This window comes from Anser cygnoides, chromosome 1 (genome assembly GCF_040182565.1).
Source record: "Anser cygnoides isolate HZ-2024a breed goose chromosome 1, Taihu_goose_T2T_genome, whole genome shotgun sequence".
Taxonomy (NCBI): Eukaryota; Metazoa; Chordata; class Aves; order Anseriformes; family Anatidae; genus Anser; species Anser cygnoides.
The window spans coordinates 180,420,306-180,431,593 of NC_089873.1; positions in this window are offsets into that span (position 1 = coordinate 180,420,306).

Sequence of the window (11,288 nt, forward strand, 5' to 3'; positions counted from 1 at the left end):
TCATAATAAAAAGAGATTGACTACTTCAAAATCAGTTGTTAAAAATGCAGTACTGCGGAGCCAGTCTCAAGATGTAATGTGTAACTGGAAGCTTTCCTTCAAATCACGGAGTATATATTTAGCAGTGAGAGTGCCGAATCGCAGGTTTGATCTGAACAGACATCGGCGCATGAAGCTTGTCCATGAGGCACAGCCTTCCCCAGGGATTTCATTCTGGCCCTCTTCCCCCTTCCCTGATTTTCCTCCGTCCTCTCTCCAGAGCCAAATCCGTGGAGGAGGAGCAGAGATGATGCCTTGGGGTGCCGGAGGTGAGGTGTGAAAGAGGAGGAAGCAGCCTCTGTCTCTAAATCAAAATATTTCATTGGCCTCAGTGCGTTTTGAATCAGGCCCATCATACCCAACAACCTTAAAAGCAAACTGCATGCAATAAAAGTGAGATTTAGAGACGTATGATAAGGAAGATGAAAGTGATCGTTGACTCTGGTCTAAAATTTTGATGTGTGTGTGTGCATGTGTTTAGGGGCTGGGGATAGTGCTAATCAGTCAGAAATATCAACCTTTTGAACTCATCGTTATTTTCTCATAAGACAAATCTTGTCATATTACAGACCTGCAGTGGGCATGGGTGTGAATCTGGTAACTTGCACTGAAAAATATCTTTGCAGCCATTTGTTCCATCTCTTCCTGAAGGATAATGTTTAAGGACTTGAAAATGAAAATCAGATTGGATATCCAGATCATAGAAAAACAAACAAATAAACAAAAAAAATGAGCAGGATCAAATGGTATTGGATATCTGAGTCCACGTGGCAACATCTTGGAAATGCTGCTCTCCAGTTATAGCGTGAGGAGACAGTATTTTCTTAGGATGAGGAAGCACCGGGAGAGGAAGAAGCCTATTGAATGACATCCTGGCATAGACATGCATACATACGTATACAGACCTTATGTGCAGGGACTGCTCTGTCTACATGCATATTTAATTTGAAAGCCGTACTGTGAGAAAGATCCAATTCAATAGTTAAAAGGAAAGGAATAACTACGTTATGTGTTGTGTTTTTTTTTTCTCCTTCTTTTTTTTTTTTTTTTTTTTTCCCTGCCTAAACTTTTGTATTAGTCTGAAGTGAGCCACAGTTTGAAAATAAGAAGCTGTTCGGATTTATTGTGTTCTGGAGCCATTAATTACAGCGTGTCCCATTTCTGTTTATTTGTCTTAGTTCTTGGTGTTGAAAGACTGACCCTCGTGGACATAAAAAAGATTATCTAGCTTCATCTGTCTCACCATCCTCTGTGGCTCAAGTCCTTGCGGTAGGGCACTTCCCCAGACTACAAGACACAGCCAGATGTAGCAACTGGATGTCAGGCTATGACATAGCACTGACTTTAGATGTCAGCTTTCACACCTCATAAAACAGGGAGCATATTACAGTGTGTGCTAAATTCTAGAGCAAATAGTACCAAACATCTATGCGGATGTGTTGTAGATTTGAATAATCTGGCAGACAGTGTTTGGAAATATTCTCTAAATTTCCTCTGTCCCTGCCCTGAGACTGTGGTAAGTAGCACAGAGACCAGCTGTCCAGCCTTGTTTTTCTAAGCTATTGACTAAACAGTGAGTTCATGTTCAAGATAACTGTGGGGAACCAGTTCATGAACTTCTTGAACTCTGCTGTCCATAAATGTGGTGATGGGATTGAAAAACTGCCATTTAATTAATGGTAAGTCTTGTAACTAGAAGCAAGCCTTGGAGCAAAGTGTTTTTTTTCATCAAAAGATGTCTGGAGAGCAGAAATAGGTAAAAGAGCTAGTAGGATGGCTAAGCTGTTGCCTTTTTTTCAGGGAAAGACATTGTTCTGTAAAAGAGGGCATAAAACCATCACCTGCATGCACAGTCCAAGGACTTGCAGCACATCTCATCTCCAATGCCAGCCTATTTGCATGGAGCAGAATTCTGCTTGTCCTCCTTCCCAGACGCACTTCCTAATTTGCAAAATGATTAACCTGGAGGTCTTGCCACCGGCATTGTCTCTCTTAATGCAGCAGTTTGTAACCTCTCCTTTTCTTTGTGGGATTCAGTTCTGTGCCACTTACAGGCAGAATATGGGTTGGTCTCTGTGGGATGAAAGCTGCATAGTTGCAATCTCGTGTTGCAATTTCTGTCTTTAAACCTCTCCATTCATGTTGACAACAATACTTTGATGTTGAGCCTTTGTCCAATGCAAACTCTTTCCCACTATACGTGAAAAAATTGCATAAAGCACAGCCTTATTGTGTAGATCCACATACTCTGTTCCCCTGAGCTAGAAATCATGTAAATCCACTCTGCTTCAAGGTACGTGCACCTTGCACAAGCAGAGCAATATCTTAATCTCTCCCCCTTAGTATTAGAAAGTCTTTGACATCCATAAGCAGAAGTCAACACAGCAGAAGGACTGGAAAAGACATCCTGAGATAGACCCCTGCTATTCTAAGACTGCAGTTTTGAAACAAAATTCTTAAATAATCCCTTTCACAAACAGAGTAAAGTATATCCAATGAGGTACCTAGAGTGGTTCCCTGCCCCCTTTACTCCAGCTGGTAGGTTATTCCAGAACATCACTCCTTAAAAGTCTTCTTCTGATTTCCTACTTAAATATATTCCTTGCAAGCTTATATTCATCTGTTTATCTGTTGCCCTTTAGTTTAAATGAACTCTTCTGGCATCCCAAATGTATTTATGGCCAGCAATTATACCTCTCCAGCCTTGGCTCCAAAAGGCCACGTATGCCATGACTTTACAGGCTACTTTTGGATAGAAAGCTCTCCACTCCTCTGATACTCTCTTAGCCTTTCTCTGTTCTGCTTCTAGTTTGAAACTAGATTTCTTGAATGTGGCTACGAGACTGGGACAGAGTGTGAGATCTCACTGGAGCCTTAGCTGTGCCCCTGTGGAAACAGAACTGGAACAAGAGCCTTGCATTTGGAGTCCTACCCAACTTTACTGGCTTGGTGATAATCACCTTTGAGTAACTAAAGCAAATGCAAACATTTCAAACTATAATTAATTGGAAGTTCCCAGCTAGCAAAGATTTTTTTTCACATTATTATATTTGAGGCATCAAAGTATTTTACAATATGCAATTAGGATCCATATCTTCAAAAGTGTGACAGAATTAACAGCACGATTCTCTGTTTCAGTTCTTTTGCTGTATGATGAAGTGAATAGGGTGTAATCTTTTGCAGGTGGTTATTGGTGAAGGAACTATCCTATTTTTTCAGGCCCCAAGCTAAATAAAAGGTGCTGAAGGTTTGGCTTCTAATTCCTTTGCACCTGAAACCATTGCTGACTGTGGGCTCTCCTGCTACACTTGTTGAAGAGGTTATACAAGTTTTAGCACCACTGACCTACCAATAACTGATTATTACAAACAAAAGGCAACAAGTACAGATGCCTTTCTTTGCTATTGACCACGCTACATTGTCTTGTGGTCCCATTCTGCAAACTCTGCTTCTGCTTTGTAATGCTCCTGGGCAGCTTTTAGCACAGGCTTTATTTGAGCTGTTAAGTGGCACTGTCTGCAAGATCCAATGAGGTGATAAACGAGGGAAAAACAGTGGATGTGTGTTTCAGCAGGTTACTCTGGCCATGGCTTAGGCTTTGGTCATCCACGGTGCGTTGTTGCCATGTTGAGCAGTGTGACACCAAACCTCGTGTGATCCTTACCAAGGCACCAAAGGACACTGTCCTGGGTCTGTAGTCCATGTTCTCCGGAGCAGGTACTTGGAATGAAACTGTCAAGGACTGGAGCTGAGCAGCAAGTCCCCTCTGTTGTGGGGGAAAATAGAAGAAGAGAGAGGGCTTCTTTGATAATTAGGGCAGGTATTTGTAAAGAGAGACACCTCACCCCTGCACCAATGAATGTTTCCTGGATATACATTCAATAGCACATCTCAACTTATATTAAAACCTTCTTCAAACTATGTTGTCTCCTTTTTGCGCTGAATATCCTACTAAGTTGGAAGACCCCAATTTGATGTCCTAATTATTCCAAGCAATGCGGAAGGGCTCAGGTAAATGTCCTTGCTCCCACGTCAGAAGGGCACGATGATCATGCCACTCTCCAGGGAACCGGGACATGCTGCTGTGCCTTTCTTCACAGAGGCAGAATTGCATCCAGATGCTCCTGTCCCATGCTTTAACCACTGAAATATGTGGATAAAGGAGGGAGTGAGAGATGAAGACAGATGTTCCAGAAAGACAGATGTTATCTGTGAGGCAGATTATGTTTTGTATGGGAACACTTAGATCCATACACACACAAACACATGTTCTCTTTATTCCTTTTCCCTTCCTCTTTCAAATCTTTAATACTGCCATGCAAACTGGGACAGCCCATCCCTCAGCCAGCACACAGACATGTGGTTAGAATTTCTTCTTGGGGATCCTGGAATACGTGTGGGCTTGAATCCCGCTGGCAAAAGAGGAATGTGAAGACAAATCTCCCACATCCTGTGCAGTGCTCTAGTCCATGACCCAGGAGATAAAACTAAGTGCCTGTGGGAGTGCCCAGCATCTCTTCCCAACCACTGTTCTTTGCCAAGCCCAGTCCAATGCTCTGAGAGCACCTACTGTCGTGGCTGGTGCCAGTGAGATGGGCAGAAAAAACTAGTTTGTGAAATCTGATGGGATTAAATGAGAGCATTGTCAAAATTTAAGTGGGAAGAGCAGAGGCAGAGCCTTTTCTCTTCCAAAAGGAGATCATCTTTCCTCCTCCCATGTGCCCTAGGAATGCCACCTCCTCTTTGTAAGATAGATTTGTCTACATCGAGTGGACAGCTAATTTATTTCAATCAGCTTCCTTCCAAATCCCATTTTATACTTAATACTGGCAATGGCACATTACTTTTTAAGAAACAGCCTCCCTATTGTGTTGACCTCCAGTGCTTCAGTCTTGCTCTGGTCCCGTGGGTCTTCAGCCACTCCTTAATGTCTCCAGGTCTTTCCTGTTCAGTATGGTCTGTAAGGGATCTTTGCTACATCATCTGGTACTCCGTGTCCCCTCTTGTGAGCCACAAGCACTGCTAGGTCTCTGACAGCTTCTGACTCATATTCCCTGTTGTAATCGCTGCTGTGTTGTGTCTTTTCATTTCTTTTTGTGTCACATCCACTCGCCTGTGCCCTATCCAAGACAGCTCCCACCAAGGCTCCATCACATGTACACACACCATCATAATCCTCAGACATCTTCAAGCACAGCCTTAAACACAAAAAATACCACCACTGGCTTAGGACAGCTCTGAGCCACAAGTTGCTCGAGTGTACTGGGAAGTCTAATTACATGCTTGCCCTGTGCTTTTCTTTTTTTTTTTTTTTTCCTGGGCATAGACTATTGGCCACTGTTACTTCTGAAATCAGAACATTATTCTCTTTTCTTAGTTGGGTTTACTCACTATTGATTTTGCGGCTATTGGTTTCTTGGGCAGCAAGAGAGCCTGGATATTGAATGAGCACGCAAGTATTCTCCTCCCTGTCACCATGGATGGTGAACTGCAGGTGCTAAGGGCATGATTCTGGGTATTGTGTTTTTTTTGTTTGTTTGTTTTTTTGTTTTTGTTTTTGTTTTGGCTGGAATGACTTTTCCAGCCAGTTCAAGAGTCTCGGTCCCAGAAATTCCAACGTGGTGGCTGGAGCTCCAGTCTCCATCCAATTAACAAAGCTGTCCCTGTGAAGCACGGTCCCCAGGGAACTGTAGCCTGGTTTCCAAAGAGCAGGGCTTGGGCTAGCCACACTGCTTTCCACAGCTGGACACTGCAAATCCTATTCTGCAGCAGCTGCCACCCACACAGACAACTGTGAGCTAGTCTGACTCAGTCCTGCTGCTCTTATCCTCCTTTGCGAGAAAAGCGTCCTTCTGCATAAACGCTATCAACAAATGATTTGTTTTCAATTGCATGTATCTTAACTAAAGCTAACTGATTACAGTAATACCAGCAACAGGTTTTCTCTTGGCATCAAAGCAATTCCAACATTTCTGGGCAGTGCTGAAAGCAGTAGATGTGTAGTAGCTGCTCGGAAGATGGCCACAAGAAGTTAAAAGTTATACCGCTCCTAACTGGATTGTTAATTGGAATCATAAAGGTTAGGCAGATGGTCTTAATAAAAGCTTAGAGCCACATGTGTTTCATCATAAAGCAATGGAGGAGGAAAGGTTGCTGTGTGGAACGAGATAGGGAATGCTCATCTAATTCTGACAGCATGATTTAATTAAAAATACTATTTCTGCAATGCTTTAATCTACTTATTTTGTTTTGTTTTGTTTTATTTGGAAAAATAAAATCAAAACACTTAGAATTCATCGTTTGAACCAGGGTGACTTTGTCCAACATTGAACTCTTCTGACCATGGTGCTTCATGTGCATCCTGTAACCCCAGGATGGACTTCCACCTGTCTGGTAACTCCATTTCATGAGGCATCACATCTCATATCCATCTCATGAGGCATCACAGGACTCTCACAGCTCTGCATGTCACCTGTAACTCAGCCACGGAGCTTTTCTAACTGAGGATAATTGGAACTTTGGCTCTACAGAGAGATGTGGTATGACAGTCTTAAAAGGACTCTATTCAGAAATGTTTCAGCATATCTGGCTAGAGAAAATAGCCAGAATGTCTCTTTTCTGCAAAAGAGAACTTGAGGTGATATAATCCCATGTGTGAAGCCTGTACTATGCAGAAAAAAGTTGTGCAAATCAAAATAAAGTGACTTTGAGCCTGCGGACCAGAGAAACTTGCTCCAAAACCCATGAAAGAACTGAAAATATATTCACCAATTTCTCTGAGCTTTTTAACAGCCTCTGTGGACTCCAACTACAGACAATCACAGTGTTTTTTGTTTGTTTTGTTTTGTTTTGTTTTTACCTAATGTAGACAGATGTCAACTATTCTCTTACTTATTGCCCAGTATTTTCCACATCACCCTGTTGCTGATTTCATTTCTTAAACAATGTAAGAACATTCCTCTAAATTTATTTCAAGTGATTTTTCCTGAACAGGGAAAACAAGCTACTTCATTGCTACATTAATTTAAGAATTTTTACACAATCATAGGAGACTTTAATATACTAACTATTTCTGTTGAGATTTCAAAATCAGCTTCATTGTTATGACCTTGTCAAATCCACTAGACTAGAAAGAAACACAACGGCAATTCACTGGGAAATTTAAGTGACATTTTAATGCATTTTTCCACTGTTTTCAAATATAACAATTATTTCCTGTTATATCAATTGCTGTTTCCCAGCCTTTTCTAGAAGAGTATTTTAAATACAAGCACAAGTTTTCAGTGAGGCATTCTGTGTTATTGGCCTTATTTTGCCAGCCTTCTTTTTACACTTACACCTTTACTTATACTCATCACTGTATAGGATGTAGAGAAGTGAAAATAAAATCGGTAACTTCTTTTCATGACAGTTTCTGAGGTTGTAGACTTTCACTTCCTCCTAACATGCAGGGAAAACACCTCTCCAGACACTCAAACCAACTGCATCCAAACGTCCATGTTCACAGTCAGTAGATTATATTTTCAGTACATTTCCCTTATATCCCCCCCAAAGCCTGTCCTGTTTCTTGGAAACCTTACTATCCAAAGCATGCTCAAAGCTGACACATCTCAATGAAACATTCATGCCATGTCTGAAACAACTTTTTGCTGATGAAGCATTTTGCCAGCAATATTCCAACGACTGGTAATAGCAGAGAAGGAAGTTATGAACTTCTTTGCACAGAATACAATCTTGTTGGTGAGAGAATATGGCACCTGTTTAACAATGCCTGCTAAAAAATTATGCTGTTGGAGGGATGCACTTACTGATTTACTGACATGGAATATTTCAGCTGTGGAGTCTCTCGAGTTAATAAATGCTGTCTCATTGGCAGTGTAGGTCGGGAGATAATTTTTAGTGATTCTCCTTATTTTGGAGGAGAACAAACTAAAATAAAACAAGGATTTTTTTTTTCCCAATGTTTTTCTTCAACCTGAGGTCTTGCTGCTCTTTGACATTTTGATTTTTCAAGAGTTTTAACTCTGCGATGAGAACCTACTTTCAGCACAGCCTTTTATGTAAACACTTTACTTCCTGTTTTGCTTCAAAGCAAAATGATAAAGAAATCCTAGCAGTTACGCAGTCTTATCATAACAGGTACTATATTTATGATCAAGCCTCCTGCAACACAAGTGTTTTGCAGACAATAGCAGGGGCCAAGAGTTCACATTAGAGAACTAGGGCTTGGTTCCTTATGTCATTAGTCCTTAAAAATCCAAGGAAAGCAAAAAATTTTATGAAGAGTATATCTTTTATTAGGCCAACGGATACAGTTAGGTAAAGCAGATGTTAGGTTAAGCATACACACTTTCAGGTGGATGAACTACTCGTTGGCTTTGAAACAGTGAATGTGAGGGTATTTGTAGTTGGTTGCTCGGAACTGCACTTAACTGTGTTAATCATTTGGACATTTAGAGGAAAGAGTGAGCAGAGGGTGATGATCCTGGCTCTGCTAAGAGTTGAAGAGGTGACAGAAGCTAAATAATCAGAGGAAGTGGTAGAAAATTACCATTAAAGATCACCAAGACTTGAGATGCGGAAAAATTTACAGGTCTTTCTTGAATCCATGTGACACGGTATCTGCTGTCTGGTAGAGTTAGAAACTTCAGTTCTCTGGCCCACCTTTGATCTTGCAGGGTCAGACCTGCAAGGTTAGAGAGAGAGTAGTTGTATTAGGAAGATCAGTTCCCAGCTGGTAACCGGGTGTCACTAATTAGGCAGTACACAGCGGTTGTTTGGTTTCACCCACAGAATTCCCGGAGAGCACTGAATGCATCACATAATGACTTTCAGGATGTGCATGTGCAGGACCTATGGATTTTGGTGGTTCGGGCATAGCAGGCATTTATCATGCGGGTTGTGGCAAGATTTGGATCTGATTTTCCAGAGTCATCCGGTTCTAACCAGTATATGCTGGTCTGCCAGAAATTTGCTTCCAATAATGGTGCTGAGTGCTGCTTGAAGGGAAGGAAGGGTGGTTCTAGGAAAAATCATTTCAAGGTATGATTCTCTTCAAACCTAAGTTGCAGCTTGTTAATATTTTCCAGTATTGCACATTGTGGTACGTGATAACCAGTGAGGGGTTTTCTCTCTGTATGGTAGTAAGCTTGTAGAAGGTTTAGGTGGCTTCTTCAAATATGCAATCCTAGAGCAGTGTCACTATTGGATGAACATCATCCCTAGCTTTCTGAGGGCGTGCTATGAATGTTGTCCTCAGAGCAAATGAGGTGATGTCTGTGGGCTGGTACTATATCACAGTTTTTCTACTGTGTTTTGGATAGCTGATGGTTTGTGGAAGGAGGTGTGTTGGTCTGTGGATTTTCTGCATATGGTAGTTTGTACGTTGCTATTTTTTATGTTGACCGTGGTGTCTAGAAAGTTGATGCTGATGTAAGAGTTTTCCAGAGATAGTTTGATGGACAATTCTGGCTGCTGAATTTGTGGTAGAAATCAATGAGGGAATCCAAGTTTTCAGTTCAGATGTCATCTATGTATCCTAGTGTATCCTAGGAACCCACACTGTTTTGGTGGGATGGTTATTTAAAATCTTTTTTTTTCAGGTGACTCATGAATAGCCTAATATGTTTGTGCTTGGATACAAGCACCTGATTGCTTGTATTTGCATCTGTAGTTTGCCGAGGGTGAAATCACTGTGGATGAAGAAGAAATAGATGAGGTTAATCCCAGAATCATAAAATGGTTGAGGTTGGAAAGGACCTCCAAAGATCATCTAGTCCAACCCCCTGCCAAGGAGGATCACCTAGAGCACATTGCACAGGATGGCATCCACCAGGTTTTGAATAGCTCCAGAGAAGGAGACTCCACAACCTCTCTCGGCAATCTGTCCCAGTGCTCTGTCACCCTCACAGTAAAGAAGTGCTCCCTCATATTGAGCCAGAACCTCCTGTGGTTCAGTTTGTGCCTGCTGCTTCTCTTCCTGTTGCTGGGCACAACTGAAAAGAGACTGGTTCCATCCTCTTGACACCCTCTCCTCAGATATTTATGCACATTGATGAGGTCTCCCCTCAGTCTTCTCTTTTCCAGGCTAAACAGGCCCAGTTCTCTCAGCCTGAATTCATATGAGAGTTAAAAGGCTAGTATCACTTATACGGGTTAACCATAATACTTTCTTGGTGTAGCATAGTTAGTGATGATAATACAGAAGACAGTGCCAGTAAGAAGATAGTTTATGATGAACTGATCCAGGAGAAGTGTTTGTGGAGAAAGAAGCTTTCATATATAACATGTTTAAGGAGGATATCTGCAGATCCTTGTAGCTCGTCAGCAAAAGTCTCCTTGAGTTTCCTTCTGTAAGAATTTAGAAGAGCAAGTAAAAGTCTTAAGGTGGTAAAAGATGCCAATTCACAGTTTTTTCCTTCCTCATTAGGAAGAGTTTTGAGCTCCAAGGTGAAAAGAGCAAAGGCTTTTCTAGAGTTCTTTCTCATATGAAAGAATAAAAAATCATCTGTTAACATCACTGATATTATTCTGATTTCTCCTTTATCAACTGTTTAATAACTAATTGGCAACTGGATCTTAAAAACTATACAGACTCTTTAAAGAAAAATAAAAGTTGCATCTTTCTGAAAAATATTTCACTATTATTCCTCTCCTGAAAGTAAAATGTTACTGTAAACCAAGGTAAATTTCATTTACTATGGGCTGTCTAGCTGAGTATGTCAGATTATTTTCAAAGTTATTATGCAAGGGATGGTGGCTAGCTTACCTTCCTTTCGTTTTCAGAAGAGTTCTTTGAGACACATGTAGAGAAACATTTCCTCCAATTCTCTACAGACCACAATGCTACCAATATTTCTGAGCATAATTGTAAGCATTTGGGAAGGAGAGGGGCAGCCATTCGAGGTTGAGTATTGCTCCATGACTTCCTGATGGGTGATGTTGAGAAACAGGTGCTGTGAAACCATCATTTCTCAGATGTGTCTCACTGTTGGTGAAGTAATTGTTATTGCACTATGTGGGTCCAGTGTTAAATGATGTCAGCTTATTTTGATAGTAATTTGTCGCACAGTGGTTTGGTATATTTCGGACAGTTTTCTTTAATTTCTTGGAGCATGTAATCATGTCTTGTGCAGTCAGCCTCTTTAGGAGGTGAAGTTTCTCAGTTTTTTAGCTTGGGCAGACCTAAACAGGATATTCTGTCATGTTGTAAGAGCCGAAAACTAAACTGTGTTTTTACAGTCCAAATG